At 39.3% G+C, this 17987-nt stretch overlaps 1 long non-coding RNA gene and 1 pseudogene across 2 annotated transcripts in view; one reads left to right on the plus strand and one right to left on the minus strand.

Annotated features, from left to right (window-relative positions):
• Nucleotides 1-17987, minus strand: part of LOC102725870 (glyceraldehyde-3-phosphate dehydrogenase pseudogene) — a 271823-nt pseudogene that overhangs the window by 101583 nt on the left and 152253 nt on the right. The window lies entirely within an intron of this gene.
• The window catches only part of LOC145722574 (uncharacterized), a 365423-nt gene that overhangs the window by 2854 nt on the left and 344582 nt on the right, over nucleotides 1-17987 (plus strand). The window lies entirely within an intron of this gene.

The raw sequence follows: 17987 nt of genomic DNA on the forward strand, positions 1-17987 counted from the left end.
TCCATTATCCTGAGATGTCAGTTCAAACAAAGACATTGTTTGAATCGATTCTGGAAGTATAGGCAGCACCCTAAAAGACACATTTCCTAATTGGTCTTCCCCGCTGAGACATTAACTTGTCAACATAGGGCATTATCCTTCATTAGTTCCCCGCTTGCCTGGGTTGTCAAAGAATCAAACTGTCCTTCCTAATTTGAAGATGATACTACCCCATGTGTGATGTGGCTGAGAAAAACCACAGCTGACAAGCAGTTCTTTCCACATCATATATACATGCACATTGCTCTCTGGTTTGTGGCTCAAGCCTCTGTTGGCAGAGCCTTGCTTCTGTATTTTGTTCTGCCAAAGTGTGGTCAGCTGAAGCTTAGTTTGAGAAAGGCTTCACTATCACAGAGACTATATGCTCCTCAGGGCATCGTCTGTTCCAGTCCCTCAGCCCCTCCTAGCTTTGCCTCACTATTGTCTGGATAGAAGGATCATCAGAAGTCTTCTGGCTTCCCGGGTTTTACATGCAAGACCTGTTTGAATAGTGTACCGAGACCCCTTTTAAATACATGGGTGGTCCATTAGACCTGAGTTGTGATGATTCACTATTTCAAGGCTCGTGGACAGAATGACCTGCCAAACTTGGTTACTGAGTCTTGCCATTTGTTTTCTCAGGCCCGAGATACTTGCTCATTGGATGGGAGATGGTGGCCATGTGTCAGAGTTACAGGGAGGTTTGGTCACTCTCCCTGTTTTAGAAAACTTCACTGTGGTCAGGTGCTTGACTCCTCTTCCAGGGCCCACCAGTCTATAATTCTTATCCAGTCACCCTACAACCAATTGTCCATGTAGAAAGACAGCTGGTGGCCGGGACTGGGGGTGAACTTGGTGACAACGGGTCATGATGGCTTGGCATTCACCTGCCGAGAAGGCAGCTGCAGTGAACTCATCTTCTTTGTACAGTATCATCCCTTCCCCTCCTCCTCCTTCTCTTTTGGGATCACATTTCCTGGTTGCATACTGCAAGCTAGGTATTGGGTTAGCCAGGGTTTCTCAACCTCAGCATCTTTAATATATTAGTCCAAATAAGCCTTTGTTGTGGGGGGCTGTCCTGTGTATTGTAGGATATGAAGCTGCATCTCTGATCTTCATCTGCTATGTGCCAGGAGCAGCCTCTCATCCTCTCCCAGGCGTGATAATCAAAAGTATCTCCAGACACTACAAAATGTCTCGGAGTGGGGGTGGGGCAAAATTGCCCCTAGTTGAGAACCACTGGTCTAAGGATATTGTTGAATTTAATCCTCATAATAATTCTATGGAACAGGTAGAATTATTATTTCCCATTTTACAGGTGAGGAAATGGAGGCTTATAATAATGTTAAGAATTTGTTGAGGGTCATACAAAGAGTAATTTCTGAAACTGAGATAATAGCACAAATCTGACTTTAAGTCCTGATGTCTTTTACCTCTGTGCCATACTAATTACTATTATATGAATTTGGGGTTCTTTTATTTATGCAGGAACGATGCCCTCTGAGAGTCTGCTCCCAGATCATATTTAACTACTTTTAGTCCCTGCATATATTTTATTTTTTCAGTATTCTGTGCCTTTGCACATGCTGTTCCTTCTCCCTAGATTAACTTTGCTGCCTCTCTCCATCTAAAGAAAGCAAATTCATCTTGTAGCATGAGCTTTAATGTCACCTCTTATATGACCCTAGACCTGGTCGCTGTACATATACCTACCCACTCCCACTCCCACAAGTTGCCAGAGTATTTTGTAGTTACAGATAGAACACGGATGTAATTTTAAGTGATCTTCTAAAAACATAAAATGGAAAGAAATAAGATCGTATTCTAAGAGTTGAAATGTGTAATAAACACATACTCTATCAGATTAGAGATTTACGAAGTTACTTGAAAGAGACCAAACTGTCCCTGGTTTAAAAACTTGGGCTATTTCCTTATAAAAGGATTGCTGTATCCAACAAAAAAAGTTTGTCCATTAGAATAGGGCTTGGGCTCATAGAAAAAAAGACAGAAGCACCTGGTGATGATGTCTATCCCAGCACTGTCCAGGGGTAAAGTGTGTTCTGTCGGGCCCACGTAAGCACCCGGTCAGTCTGCTGGTTACACTGACTGTGGATATTGGGACAGCAGAATGGTAGAGCCTGATTTTGTTAGGTGTTTGACCCTCCACTACACCGCTGTTTCCTCAAGGATGGAGCCCTACCACAGGGCATAGACAAGATGATGTAGGTAATACATGCATGTCCTTAAATAACATAGACTCATTTGGTGAAAATGTGATCATATTCTGATACATGAAGCAGAAAGTTTCTTGGGGCCAGTGTGTCTTGAATGTCTTTAATACGAATCTCCCTTTTAAGCATAGAGAGAGCAGGACTCGCACTCAGGTCCCTTTGCATATAATAATTTCTACTTAAATTTAATATTATTACTTAGTGTCCATTTATTCTTGTTTCTATAATATGTTTTGTTCAATCAGTCAAAGGCAAGTTATATTAGGTTTCCATTTAAAGTAGTGATTTAATGTTTCTTTTAAAAGTAACAAGTTAATGAAATGAATCAATTTCTTTTTAAAATTTAAATTCAATTTATATTGGCATGGATGGAACTGGAGGGGATTATGCTAAGTGAAATAAGTCAATCAGAGAATGACAATTATCATATGGTTTCACTCATATGTGGAACATAAGAAATAGTGCAGAGGATCATAGGGGAAGAGAGGGAAAACAGAATGGGAAATGAATCAATTTCAAGAAAAAAATGAAATCAATAACCAGGTAGTTGTGGCAAGAAGATATGTCAAAGTCAGGTGGGATTAGGGTGACCAACTCATCTTTTTTTTTTTTTTATTATGTTATGTTAATCATCATACATTATGTCATTAGTTTTTGATGTAGTGTTCCATGATTCATTGTTTGCATATAATACCCAGTGCTCCATGCAGAATGTGCCCTCCTTAATACCCATCACCAGGCTAACCCATCCCCCACCCCCCTCCCCTAGTGACCAACTCATCTTGATAGGAAAACGGAACGTCCTGAATCCCACTCCAGTCCTGTGCAAATTGAGATGGTTGGTCACTCTCAAGTAGAATACAAAAATGTTTGGTGTTTCACAAACACTGTATTACTCATTCAAATTGCAGGAAATGCAAGTCAGCCCAGATAATTCTAATGAAGATATGTACAGAGGTGTGGGCAGGTTAAGGGAGCAAACTAGATCCTGAGGTGGTCCGCGGAGACTAGCAACAACTGGAAACCATTACCTATCTGGAGGCTGAAGATCCAAGGGGGAGGAGGTGGTGTTTCCAGGCTCAGGGCCCAGGCAGTGGAGCTGGAGCCTAACTGGTGAGATTCCCCGTGGTCTTGAGGGATGAGCTTTCTGCCAAGAGAAGTGGAACCAAGCAAGGAGAGACCAAGGAAGAAACATCCCAACTTTTCTCTTTTCCCACCCTCTAATTTCCTCCTGGTGCCTCTCAAAAGCTGAACCCAAAGTGAAGCCTCTGGCAAGGAGGGTAGGGGCGTGCATGCAGGCCACTGGGGCTAGCCTCTCTGGACATGGTGCAAGGCAAAGAAAGACCAAAAAGGAAGATGGAGCAGAGGAAAGGAAAGGAACAGAGGAAAGGAGCAGAGGAAGACCACATAAAATTCCAAATGCATTAGATCATCTTCTGGTATGGTTTGCCATGTAGATACAGGGAGACAATAGGCTGGTCGGCCTGACCCATAAGTATTTTTGGGTTTTTTCTCATTAAATGTTAATGAATCAGCATGTTGGTTTTATAAACCAGGCTTCTGTGAGCTTTATCAGAGTAATTTTTCCTGAGTTTGATAAACTCTGGGATACTGTTGGAATAGTGTTTCTGAGAAACAAATAGATTCCGGGTGTGGTAAATTTACCAAGCAAATGTCACCTTGTGCTAGATTGCATGAATAGTTCCACTGGCCTCCCTCAGACAAAAAATACACCCTAACGTCACAGTTGGATGAGCTCTACTCCTTTCAAAAGTATTACAGTTACCTCAGTTTTAGCACTCTTTGGGTGACCCAGTTGCTATTGGTACTGAATTTCTCACCCACAAACCTGTCTTTCTTGTGAACCAGATTGTATCTCTCACTACCCAACACATAGTGGTGGTTAGATCTGGAGTCCTTAGTGCGTCATATAAAGTTTTTCGAAATTTGGCTCTTGATTTCCTCTTTAGTTTAGCTTTGCACGGTATACCTTTTTTTTTTTTTTTTAAGATTTTATTTATTTATTTGACAGAGAGACACAGCGAGAGAGGGAACACAAGCAGGGGGAGTGGGAGAGGGAGAAGCAGGCTTCCCGCAGAGCAGGGAGCCCGATGCGGGACTCGATCCCAGGACCCTGGGATCATGACCTGAGCCGAAGGCAGACGCTTAACGACTGAGCCACCCAGGTGCCCCTATACCTTTTTTGATAACTTTACTTTCAACTTTTCTGTGCCCTTATGTTTTTGACCTGTTCTTTGTAAATAGTTTATTGTTTAATTTAATTTTTAAAAATCCAGCTACATACACACACCCACCCACACACACACGGGCACACCACCACACACGTATCTATTTATAATTACATTTATTTCTCTATCTGTATATATTGAAAATTATGAGTTCACACCAAAATTTATTAATTCCAATCTGATTCTATTTTTTCTCTTTCTGTATTTATGACTCAAAAGTGAGAACATTTACCCTAAATATATTTACTTATTTGACCAACCCCCCTGTTGGTACCCAGATTCCTAATGCTGCTTGTGCACCCCCCCTGGTGGATGCTCTTGGTACTACCCTGGAGCTCCAATATGTCATGCCCACCTGCCCCTCTTACATAGATCCTCGTTCTGCTTGGGCTTTGACACCCACATCCAGCTGTCTCTCTGCATGGGAACTTCTTCTGCTCAGATTCTTATTTCCCCTTGCTGGGCTGCCCCCATACATGGACATCCTCTTCATCTTTCTTAGGTCTTGACTTCTGCAACCTGGTCCCTTACCTGTAGAGACACACTCCAGTGTCCAGACAGTGATAATAGTATGGATATCCTTCTTACCTCACTTGGATTCTGATACTCCTTGGCCATACTCCCTTGTGAAGGTTCTCTTCTCCTTGTTTGGGCTCTTGAGCCTAATGCCTCATACCTGTTGGTTCTCCACACCCATGTGGGCTCCTTTATCTTTCACAGGATACCCCTCTGTTGGACACCCCACATCAGACCACCCTATTGCACAGATGTCCTTATTATCCCGTTTGGGCTCTGATATCCCTTGCTGGACTCTTCTTTCATGCTGGTCCTCTTTGTACTATGCTTGAGCTGTGACCTCATATCCTGGGCCACTATTCTCTATGGATGCCCTCCTCACCCTACTTTTCCCTCCCTCAAGGCTCTGACTCCCTATGACAGGGAACCATCCTTTGGGGACGCTCTACTTACTCCACTCAGGGCTATGATGCCCCCACTCTGGGCCACCACCACTCCCCTAATCAGGGGGATGCTTACCTTGCTCTGCTTCTTCTAATGATCTTAGAACCCAGTTTTTAGGCAAGGAGAGGTAAGGAATGAAAAGAACAGGAAAGGAAAGAGGAAGGGATGACTTACATTTTAAAAAAGATCACTCTGCTATTCTGTTGAGAGCAGACTAAAGTTGAGCAAGGGTTGAAGCAGGGATGCCAGGTTGGGAAGATAATAATCTCTAGGTAATATGTCAGTTGTTCTATTTAGTATGTGAGCAGTGGAGGTGAGCAGTCATCATATTCTATATTTATTGTTGAGATAGTGCCAACAGGATTTGTTGATGGAATGAGTGGTTATGGGGTGCAAAGAATCTAAGATCACTCCAAGGTTTCTGTCCTGAACCAGAAGAGAGATGGAGTTGCAATTCATCAGAATGGGGATTACTTGGAGAGGAGTAGGCTTAAGGATTAGAAATCAAGATTCCAGGTTTTGGCATATTAAGTTTGAGATGTTTTTAATCATCCAAGTGGAAATATTATGTATAAGAGACAAGAGTTCAGGGGAGAGAATGGGGTTGGGGGTCATGAAGGTATATATGGAATTAATAGACTTGAGCTCACCTAGGAATGAGTACAGATAGAGAACAGAAGAGGGCTTAGTACTCCAACATTTAAAGTTTTGAAAGATAAGAAAAAAATCACCAAATAAGAATAGCCCCTAAAGTAGGAAAAGAACCAAGAGGGAGTGATGTCTCATAAGCCAAGGGAAGAAAACGTCTCAGGAAGAAAACAATGCTGCTGACCCAGTAGACAGTAAAACTGGTGATTCAGAAGAGAGTAGGAGAACTGTAGAAGCCATGACCTTGATTTAAATGAGAGCAGATGGGAACCATGTTCAAGTGGAGGAGTTGGTCCCCGATGGGACCATGGGCAGTTCACCGTTTCCAACAGGCAGGAAGGCAGGGGAGATAGAGTAGTAGAAGTGGGGGAGGGAGGAGAATATGTGGAAGGTACTGATGGCTTCTATTTTCTGATGGCTTCTATATTCTCCGTGAAGTTGGAACTAAGGCCCAGAACTGAGAGAGAGGAGGGCGAAGAAGTGTTTGTAGTTCAGAGAGGTGTGAAATAGATTTCTAGGACAGTAGAACTGTGAAAGGACTACAGAAATGAGAATTTCCAGGCAGTATCAGGGGATCTTTGTAGGTAACTGGAAATAAGTGCTAAGTGAGACCTATTGTATGGTGGTTTGCTTGTCTCTAGCCACATTGGGTTACTCAGGCTAGACACAGAGTAGGCGGAGAGTTGGATTTTGGTAGAATAGAGATCTGTGAGAGGGGCAAGGGAGTTGACTTTGAAGAACCTAAAAAATACTAGGCTACTAAATGTTGCTCATGTAAAGCTATCAGGTTTTTTAAAAAAAATTTTAAAGTTTTATTTATTTAAGTAATCTCTATACCCAATGTGGGGCTCAAACTGAGGACCCCGAGATCAAGAGTTGCATGCTCTTCTGACTGAGCCAGCTAGGAGTTTTGTATTAAATTAGTAGATTGGAATGCTCTTTAAAATTAACATGTTAGTCTTTTGGCAAATATTAACATTTTCAGATTTGGCTAAAAAAACAAAATAAAACATAACGCTCCCTAGCTCTATCTATATTGTTGCAAATGACGAGATTTTGTTCTTTTTTTTATGGCTGAGTAATATTACATTATATATATAAACCAGTCAGAGAAAGACAAATACCATATGATTAAAATTTTAGTCTTGTGTGAAATCAGTTGATTTACTCATTCATCAAAGGTTGTCTATATATGTGCCAGGGTCTACGTTAAAGCACTGGGGACACACAGATGAATGAGACATGATCTTTACTGGTTCGGGGTTTGTATTTTTTTATTCGAAAAATAAAATTAAGAGTCTCTAGAGTAACTATGAGACAGAATCCTAAATGCTAATAGGTGATAGGAATCATAGGGAGGATTCTAGATCTGACTTACTGAGTGCTTATTTCAGTTCTTCTATGTAGTAGCTATGTGAACTCCAGAAAGTAATTGAACTTTTCTCAGTTTCCATGTTATACAATGGGCATAATAGTATCTTCTTTACAGAGGTGTTACTAGGATTATGCTATTTAATGCTATTTTAGAAACTTAGTGGTGTTATTAGCACATGATGAGTACTCAATAAATATTAGCTATTACTGTTATTATTACTACAAACGTATACAAAGTGTTTGGTGAGTGCCTAAGAAGAAGCAACTAACTGAAGGCATAATTACCCAAGGAGCTTGTTCCTTAAATGGTAGGTTTGCAAAGCAATATGCCTACTCAAATGATCGTGCATTAGAGATGACCTCACTAATAAATTTATGAAGTTTTATTATAAAAAATGGGTAATCAAATATTTACATGACACAAAGAAATTTTAGGGGCGAGATAATGGATGAGCACACAAGGTGGGCATAGCCATGGGAACTGCGCAGAGGCTGGGCAGGAACTGAGAAGCAATCAAAGTGATGTGGCAAATGGACCAATGGAAATTTCATGAGTGATAGTAGGAAACAGAGAACTGAAATTTCCACTGACCAACTGTTCTTTTCACCCAAGGCATTTTCAGTAATGCAATTTTGGCTTTTGTAAGTTGAGTTTGAGATCTGTTTCTACCACATCAGAGGAGGCATGTATTCAGCATTGATAAATGATCCATCAAGTGTTCATGTCTTGTTATGCATCTGAAATAGTCTTTAAAATAGTTTGTTGAATTCCCTTTTCCTAGTGTGGTAGCAAAGTCATTTTAGAGCCTCCCTTCTAAAATGGTTAGAACAAGGGCGCCTGGGTGACTCAGTCGTTAAGCGTCTGCCTTCGGCTCAGGTCTTGATCCCAGGGTCCTGGATTGAGCCCCGCATCGGGCTCCCTGCTCTGCAGGAAGCCTGCTTCTCCCTCTCGCACTCCCCCTGCTTGTGTTCCCTCTCTCACTGTCTCTCTCTCTCTGTCAAGTAAATAAATAAAAATCTTTAAAAAAAAATAAAAAAATGGTTAGAACATTTCATCAATCTAGCTCATATAACTGTAATAGCTATTATTTATTTAGTCCTCATTATGTGTTTTACTAAACACTTGTGTGTGTAAAGTTTTCTTTAATCCTTACAATAGCTTTGTTAAAAAGGCATTTTCATATCCACTTGACAAATGAAGGAAATGAGGCCTAAACGGTTAAACAGCCTGTCCATGGGATGGACACCTGGGGCAGGGATGAAAGCAGGATTTGAATGCATGTTGGCCTGACTCCAGGATCTTTGTGTGTTCTATGACTCAGAAGCATTTTTCAGGAGGTTAGTTTTTATCAATTAAAATGGCATAAAAGCACCTTTCCAGCTGATCTTTGTGTCATAATTTTCTTTTCTCAGTAGTACCAAGTATTTCATAAAGGGATTTAAGATGTTGTTTGGGGATCATCTGATAGTGTTGTTGTTTGCACATCCAGCCTGCTAGCCCCGAAGCATCAGAGGATTACAAAATCGTCACATACTCTGTGTATTCTATTTCTAATCAGATCCTTCTGTGATGTGGTCCATAGAGAAAGCAGTGGTGCCAGAGAAGGTTTGTAAATCCAGTTTATGAATCTTGGGAATGTCTCATTTTTCATTCAGCTTTGATATCTAAATATTGTCATTGTTCTGGAACATCCGCATTAAGGGTCCTGACGAACACACTTCTCAGTCTGATACAAGTTAACTCAATATTACCTTAACCCAGGCTGGCCCTCAGTCAAATGCTTTTATGATGTCACTCGCTTGTGGAACCAGCTGACACACATTGCCTATTAATTTTTAGGGCTGTATTCAATCCTTTATTTCCTCGGCCTGGAGGCAATGTAGAATTGGGATACTCAGTGAGTAAGAAGGATGGAAGATGAAACAGAGCATCATCTGAGTGTGTCAAGTACAGGAGATACATACTTCTTAGACATATCAGGGAAGGTCAGGTAGACAGGTTCTGGGTAGAGCTGTTGATGATTGACAATGTCACACCTGAACTTGACCATGAGTTGTTTTTTTTTTAAGATTTTATTTATTAGAGAGAAAAAAAAGACAGAAAGAATGCACGTGAATGGGGGAAGGAGCAGAAGGAGAGGGATAAGCAGACTTTGCGCTGAGCGTGGAGCCCCATGTAGGGCTCCATCCCACAATCCCGAGATCATGACCTGAACCAAAACCAAGAGTCAGCCTTTAACTGATTGAGCCACCCGGGAGCCTCTTGACCAAGAGTTTTAAAAAAATCTTTGTATTCAGGAAATTTTCAAACATCCATAAAAGCAAAGATAATTAGTACTGAACTCCAATATGTACATCACTCAGCTTCAACAATTGTCAACAATTTGCCAATTTTATTTTATCTCTGCCCCCATGCCTTGACTTGTTTCCCTTTTCCACCAAGGCCTGGGAGCAAATTCCAAACTTTACATCATTTGATCTATAAATACTTCAGTATGTATTGCTAACAGATAAGGGCTTAAAAATATCATCACAATACTATTGTCATACCTAATAAAAATAACATCAATTCCTTAATATAATCTAACATCTAAAATCATTGAAAAATTTCCCAGTTTTCTCAAAAATATCTTTTATAGCTGGCTTATTGGAAGCAAAATTTGAATAAGGCCTAATTTACAATTACTTGAAATGTCTGTTAAATTTTCTTCAATCTGTAACAGGTTCTCTTCCCCGCCACTCCCTTTTCCATTGACGCCATTAATTTGTTGAAGACACCAAGTCCTGATGCTATCGAATGTCCCTCACTCTGGATTTGGCTGACTGTCTTCATGGCATCCTTTAGTTCGTTCCATTGTCCCACATACTTTCTGTAAATTGCATGTTAAATTGGGAGACAATAATATTCAAATTAAAAAAATTGAGACTACTTCATAGGAGGTGCTGTGTACCTATTGCATCACACGAGGAGGCACATGATGTCAAGTTGTCTTACTCTTAATGATGCTAACACTGGTGAGTGTGTTCAGGTATTTTCAGCCTGATTCCCAGCTTAAAGGTTCCCAGCAACATTTACCTAATGGTCTTAGCAGCCATCAATGATGATTGCGTAGTTCTGTCACTCTTTTTACGAGAGAGTTGGTATTCTTGCCCTCATCAAGTTGGTTGCCCTCAGAGTTTGGATAAGTAGTTAATTATTTCCCTATATTATTGGCTTATTATTTCAGAATAATGAGTTGGTGCCCTAGAAGTTCAATGGTGACTGAAGAGGTGATTGTTGTAGTTTTCTTTCAGTATTGATAAACTCATGGATTTTTATATATTTGATGTATGTGTTGTTTTTTTTAAATTCCAGTATAATTAATGTACACTGTTATGTTCGTTTCAGATGTACAATTAGTTTCAGGTGATTCAACAATTCTATACATTACTCAGTGCTCATCATGATAAGTGTACTCTTCATCTGCATCACCTATTTCACCCACCTCCCTTCTGGAACCATCAGTTCGTTCTCTATATTTGAGTCTGTTTTTTTGTTTATCTCCTTTTTCCTTTTTTTTTGTTTCTTAAATTCCACATATTAGTGAAATCCTATGTATTTGTCTTTCTCTGACAGACTTATTTCACTTACCATTATGCTCTTTAGCCCCATCCATGTTGTGGCAAATGACAAGATTTCATTCTTTTTTATGGCTGAGTAATATTCCATTGTATATATTTACCATATTTTCTTTTTTTTTTTTTTTTTAAGATTTTATTTGTTTGACAGAGAGAGACACAGTGAGAGCAGGAACACAAGCAGGGGGAGTGGGAGAGGGAGAGGCAGGCTTCCCGCAGAGCAGGGAGCCCAATGCGGGGCTCGATCCCAGGACCTCAGGATCATGACCTGAGCCAAAGGCAGATGCTTAACGACTGAGCCACCCAGGTGCCCCTTTTTTACCACATCTTCTTTTTTTTTTTTTTAAGATTTTATTTATTTATTTGAGAGAGAGAATGAGAGAGAGCACATGAGAGGGGGGAGGGTCAGAGGGAGAAGCAGACTCCCTGCCGAGCAGGGAGTCCGATGCGGGACTCAATCCAGGGACTCCAGGATCATGACCTGAGCTGAAGGCAGTCGCCCAACCAACTGAGCCACCCAGGCGCCCTACCACATCTTCTTATACAGTCATCTATTGATGGATACTTGGGTTGCTTCTATAATTTGGCTATTGTAAATAATGCTGCAATAATTAACACAGGGGTGCATATATCTTTTTGAATTACTGTTTTTGTATTTTTTTGGTAAATAGCCAGTGATAGAATTACTGAATTATATGGTAATTCTATTTTTAATTTTTTGAGGAATCACCATATTGTTTTTCACAGTGGCTGTACCAGTTTGCATTCCCATCGACAGTGCACGAGGGTTCCTTTTTCTCCACATCTTGGCCAACTTGTTCTTTCTTTTTCTTTTTTTTTTGATGCTAAAAATTTCTGTGCTTTGTGAGAGGCCTCTTCAGCCAGTGGGCTCATTTGAGTTCATTTCTATGTCCTTATGGCATGTCCCCAGTGTTATCTGACAGCTTTCTTGACCTCTGGCATGACAAGTTCCCAGGCTCATCTTGTCTATTACTTGCCCAACCTAGAAAGTGATGTTTAGAGATCTGGGTGTTAGGTGTGTTCATTACTATTGACTTGTCATTTTTCCCAGGCCCTTTCAGAGGTACTTAATAAATATTTATTTTTTAGAAAGAGAAAGTAAATTATGAATTCATTGTATTTCATATTCAAATGTAAGATTATAGGGTTTTTATTTAATCACTTTATTATTATTATTATTATTATTATTATTGTTATTTTTAAAGTAGGCTCCATGCCTAGCATGGAGCCCAGTGTGGGGCTTGAACTCATGACCCTGAAATCAAGACCTGAGCTGAAATCGAGAGTCAGACACTTAATCAACTGAGCCACCCAGGTACCCCAAGCACTTTGATTTTACAGGTACACCTCTTTTCTCTTCTACTGAAGCTTGATTTCTAATCACATTAATATATTACTTATTTACTTTATCCAAATAAATGTAATATTGGAGTTATATATAACAGTTTCAAAATAATAATGATATTATCACTACTAACAATAAGACATTTAAATGTAGTTTAAGATTTTTTTCTTTGTGTCCTTCGGATATATTCCTCTATTGATGTATAATACAAATACTACATTTTAAGATAATTGAAACAATCCTTCTATCTGTGGTTATGCCATTAATTTCATATTTGGTTAGGCTTTTATTGATTGATTGATTTCTTATTTTTAGGTTTCTTTTTAATTTGGAGATTGCTTTTCAAAAAATATTTCTGTTCTTGGTTATGAGAAACATTTACATGTCCAAAATCAAACCCCCAAAACAAGGTATATTCAGGTAAATCTGGCTTCCATCCCTGCTCCCTTCCCCGTTTGTTCCTCTCACCAACAAGTGACCTTTTTTTTTTTTAGTTTTTAGTTTGTTTTATTTCTTTTCAAAAATATAAATAAATACAAATATACATTTGTGTATTCTGGATAAAGGGTACCATACTCTAAAAACTATTCTGGATCTTGTTTTTCCCTTTTAATATATTTTGGACTTTTCCCATAGCCTTGAGAAGGGATTACATTGACCAACTTTTAAATTTTAACCCATGTTGTGAGTGGTAAATGGTACATTGCAGTTTTGATTTACATTTCTCTTATTATAGGTGAGACTGAGCAGATATCCACTTAAACAGGATCATTTGCATTTCATTTTGTATAAAGCATTGGTTCTCAACTGCAGGTGATTTTGCTCCCTGGGGACATTTGGCAATATCCAGACACATTTTTTGTTGTCACACTGGAGGGCAATGCTATTGGTTTCTCACAGACAGATCTTATAGTTTACAAGGCAGCCCTCTCACGACAAAGGATTATCTGCCTGAAAATGTCAGTAGTGCCAAGGTTGAAAAACTCTACTGTAAGTATATCTATTGATTATTTCTCATATGAAATTTTATTTCTTGTTTCTTCCTCATTGTTAGAAATGCTCTGTGGGGTTTGTTGTCATTGTTCACAACGATTGATACTCCCACCTATTGAACTTATTCCCATGAGACTTGATTTGGTCTGTAGAGCAGGGACTGAAGTCCATTCTCAGGAGATGCTTTAAAGAACCAGCCTATGGTTGGACATGCCCTTCTCTTCTTGCCTCTGCAATTGGGAAAGCGTAGGTGGAGATGGCGCCTCCATCAGTTTGGGTCTCCGAGGCAATATGATTATAGAGCTTCCCGCTGACCAATAATGGACATGCAGTGTGAGTGAGAAATAATGTTTGATGCCGCTGAGATTTTTCAGGTTGTTTGTTACTACAGCAAAATCTAATCTATTTTGGTAGATATAATCTTTTCATATTGAGGATATTATTAACGCTTTGTGATACAAAGTGCAAATACTCTTCTCAGTTTGTCATGTGTGTTTTTACTTTGCTTATGGAGTCTTTGCCTTCTAAAAAATTGTTATTTTTAAATTTGTAGAGAATGTAGTCAAATATATCAAAGTGTGAATCCAACTCTCACACCAAGTGAATTAGGGATCTAAATATGATAATAATATCATTTGTATATAAATACTATTATTTATAATAGTATTTTAATATTATATTAATAATATTTAATAATTATTATAATGTAATAATAATAATAATATAAATAATAATATTATTATATTTTGGGTATTGTGGACATTGCTACTATAAATATTGGGGTGCAGGTGCCCCTTCGAAGCATTAGGTTTGTATCCTTTGGATAAACAGTGCAATTGCTGGGTTGTAGGGTAGCTCTCACACCTGCCCTGGGCTGAGAGGCCAGGCTGCTCCATGGGTCTCTTGAGCCCTCACCTGCCACAGAGCATCCCAGGTGAGATATAGCCCATGTACAAAGCCATAGGCTAAAGCCTGTGGAGTTGTTTTTAAGAATCAAATTTAACCATTTTCATAATTGGTCCCCAGAGGGAGGCAGAGTGCCCGCTTGCCTCTTCTAGACTTATCTTCTCCATTTGTGGTTTCCATGTCACTGTTCATAGAAATGGTACAGCCCAGCATCCTCAATCTTTGCCCTCTCCGGCAGCCTCATCACAGCACTGTGCCTCCCCCTGCTGCCCAGGCACGCCATTTCCAAGGGCAGGAGGCAGCTGTCTCCTGCAGCCCATCTTTGCTGTGACTGTCTTAGGTGATGAGTAACCCCCTCCACCTTTCCACCCAACAGCTTCCTATCCCTGTCCTGCTACCTGGTCCAGAGTCTGGGACCTACTTTGTTTCTTTGTTATGTATGAACTTGTTTAAAGAAAATAAATATCTCCCAACCTTTAAAAAAGAGAAGAAAGTAAAATAAGATAAAATAAAAGTATGCCTTGGATTATTACCATTTCGATAAGGCAAGAAATGTTTCTTATTGATTTTTTTTTTAATTAGTGGAAAATCTGCATCCTTACTCTATTGCAAACTCGCCACAACACCCTAGACTCTCCTCCAGTTCATCTGTAACCAAATTTTCCCTTTTGGAATAAAGAGAACAGATTTTGTTTGAGATTTTGGATTGAGGGATGAGAGGAACTGTAAAATGCAAGCTAGTGGGATGCTATTCTTCAACTCCTCTTGGTTAGTTTACATATTTTATAAACAGTTTCTCCTTAACATTTTCCTCTCTCAAAGCACATAATCTCTTTTTCAATTCTTGTCTCATATTACATTGCATGAGACAAATTCTCCACAGTACAGAACATTCTGAAAAATTGCTAGAAAATAATATGAGATATAATAGGAAGGCAGCTATGCTAACCACTACACCACCAACGCAATATGAGATATAATAGGAAAACTGAGACCATATATTCTTAATTACATACAATCACACGTATATAAAGAGCACAAACCTAGCCTAATATTGTTTGTGAAATTGGGGTAAATGTAATCCTGTAGGAATTAACCACAGATTACAAGGTTTATAAATGGGTGTTCCTGTGAACCATTTCTGGTTTTAAAATTATCAACACAAGTGAAATTATCACTGGCAAATAGTTGTGGTGTAACCTGAATCCAGGACATTAAGCATTAATATTTTACCCATTTTTTTTTTCTGCAAACGCAAAGCTTCCTCCCTAAGTTGGTTTTGCAAAAGCAGTAGATATGCTTTAAAATAGAAAATAATGGTTGCTTTTTGTTGCTATTTTATTTTTTAATTGACAGTTTCTACAAATAGCTTTTTTAATTAAAAAGAAAAAATTGCAAATATGAGTTTGCTCTCCCCACATTGTTTGAAGAAGTGATGTGTAGGGCAGCATAGTTATGATTTTAAGCATGGACCTTCGAGTGATGCTGCTAGGGTCAAATCCTGAGTCTGCTTAGGAGCCAGGTCTCTGGCTATGTGACTTGGACAAATCAATAAGCCAATTAATCATAGTTTTGACTTAATAGGGTTGACACAAAGATTAAATAACTTTTTAAATGCTTAGAGCAATGTCTAACAAATAGTAAGCTCCATAACTCTTTGATAAATTTTGGAAAAAAGTTTATGTACTCCACTTTACTGTCTTTCTCGGCATCTTGGTTCAGATGAAATTAAGTCAAAACCAACATAATAAAAGATGTCTTCAGGTAGGGGTCGGAATGAAGGGAGAGAGCCGACGCTAGGAAAGGCACAGTCTAGTATGCTTGCCGTAGTAATGGTGGAGGGATTTACAGGCTGATTTTTCTCAGATGAATCTCAAGTCTTTCCACCATCTGGTGAACCTACCTCTTTCCATCCACTGAGATGTTTTCTGAGTCTGCCCACTAATAAGAAATTGGATTCTGCAAAGCTTGCAGTGGAGACAGCTCAATTTGCTGCCTCTGAAGGAAAGCCTGGGGAGCAGAAACCACCGTAAAATCAAGACAAGTCAGCAGATAGGCTGTTCCTTTAAAAATAGAGTTAACCCTGTCTACTGATACCCTGCTTAATGGAATCCTCAACCACTTCCCATTTCGTAGAATACTTGTTCCATACTAGTTAACTAGCACTTTTTACTGAAGCTCAAATCCATATGCAAACTATGAATACTTGGAAATAGAGGTAATGGGAGTGTCTGTCTTTTGAATTATATTGGACTCAAAGGAAAATGAGAAACAATACAACTCAGCATCCATTTTCCATGCTTCCTTTTCATGCAACTCCCAAAAGAGAAACAAAACACCCTTCACGCAGAGGGATATTTTTCTCTCTAGTCCTTGGTCTCCACTAATAGCTCTGCAGTTCATGCTCAGGAGACCACAAAGAGTGAAATTAAATGGAAACTCAGGCAACTGTGTGCAGTAGTACAAATGGCATAATGAATCCTTAGGGCCATTACACAACTGTTTACTTTCATAGAAAATTCTGTCTATGCTTGTGGGGAGGATTTAGTAACATAAAGTACTAATATAAGATGAAGTGCATGCTAGAGCCAATTGAGGCAAAATGTCTCCTGCTATGACTCCTAAAAGACATGAAGTCTACATGTATTGTATCTATCTCATAGCGTTCCCTACTCAACCCTTTTCCTTTATTTGTTCATTCATTTATTCAACAAATGTTTATTTAGCACTTACTATGTGCTATGCACTCTTCCAGGGTCTGGGGATATTGTGGAGGATGAGGCATGAAGCTTACATTCTAACAGAGGAAAATATATAATTATGTAATGTCAGGTAGTGATCAGGGATTTGAAGATAAGTATAGCAAGGTAGGTGGCTATTTTAAGTATGATAATTAGGGAAGGTTTCTCTACAGAGAGGATGTTTAAGCAGAGGCTTGATTAGAGTATAGGAGGAAACCAAGGACTTCTGGAGAAGGGTTCAGGAATTAAGAATGCTAGGGGCAAAGGTCAGTAGTTGGAGGCTTCTTGGTGCAGTGAGGAACAACAAGAAAGAGAATTTGGTTAGTGGGGTGAGTGTATGGAGAGTGTCAGTTAATGAGATTAGAAAGGTGGCCAAGGACCAGATTATGTAGAACTTGGCTGGCCATGGACTTTGTTCTTTGTATGAATAGAAGTTGATGGAAGGTTCTGAACAAGGGAATGAAATAAAATGACTTACTATTTTCACAATTCATTGGCTGCTATGTGAAAAGTGGACTGTAAAGGGCAGGAGTGGAAGCAGAGAGACCAGCTGGGGACCACTGCATGGTTATAGGTGGTGATAAGGGATCAGGAGAGGGACAAGGGAATAGAAAGCATGTATGCATGATCCCTCACTGGTGTTCTATTTGGAGTAAGCTTTGTGTACTCTTAGCTCTATAGATTAAGCTTTTATATATATCTCCATGTACTTTCCTTCCAATTGCATAGTACTGTTTTAACTGGGCAAAGACAGAACATGAAACAAATCCCCATCAACAGAGAAATGGTTGATTAAACTCTGGCAAACACTTACTACAAACTATTAAGCAACCTTTAAAAGGAATGAGCTAAATTAATATTTGGAGGGATTAAGTTTTTATAT

The sequence above is a fragment of the Leptonychotes weddellii genome, chromosome 7 (genome assembly GCF_054177405.1).
Source record: "Leptonychotes weddellii isolate Sample4059 chromosome 7, ASM5417740v2, whole genome shotgun sequence".
Lineage (NCBI taxonomy): Eukaryota > Metazoa > Chordata > Mammalia > Carnivora > Phocidae > Leptonychotes > Leptonychotes weddellii.